Source organism: Apis dorsata, unplaced genomic scaffold (assembly GCF_000469605.1).
Source record: "Apis dorsata unplaced genomic scaffold, Apis dorsata 1.3 scaffold_194, whole genome shotgun sequence".
NCBI classification, from domain to species: domain Eukaryota; kingdom Metazoa; phylum Arthropoda; class Insecta; order Hymenoptera; family Apidae; genus Apis; species Apis dorsata.
In genome coordinates, this window is record NW_006263478.1 from 960,936 (window position 1) to 961,297 (window position 362).

The 362-nt window shown below is 44.5% G+C and overlaps 1 protein-coding gene across 1 annotated transcript in view; it reads left to right on the plus strand.

Annotated features, from left to right (window-relative positions):
- LOC102680702 (prosaposin) overlaps positions 1-362 on the plus strand; it is a 17,998-nt gene that overhangs the window by 10,503 nt on the left and 7,133 nt on the right. The gene's annotated exons all lie outside the window — the stretch shown is intronic.

Genomic DNA, 362 nt, shown 5'->3' on the forward strand with positions numbered 1-362 from the left:
ATTGGTGTCGGATTCCGCCACACCTTTACCCATTGTAAATCAATCGAGGCTCTTCGAAGGTAGAAGGATCGGAGCACGGGTCTTTTCTACCGATTTTTTGCCTTTTTTCCTTTTTTGCCCTTCCTGCCTCCTTTTTTTACGCCTCTTCCACGCGTTTTGGCTACGCCTTTCCCCCCGCCTTTTTTTTTTTGCAACTTTCTTCCACTTTTTTCCTGCGCCAGTTTGCGCCTTTTTAAACGTATTTTCTGCTTTTTTTTATGCGCTTTATTTATATCTTTTTTGCGCCTCTTTTGTGCTTTTCCCGCACCGTTTTCCGCGTGTTTTTGAGTATTTTTTTTTCGTGTTTTTCCCCCCCCCCCCCC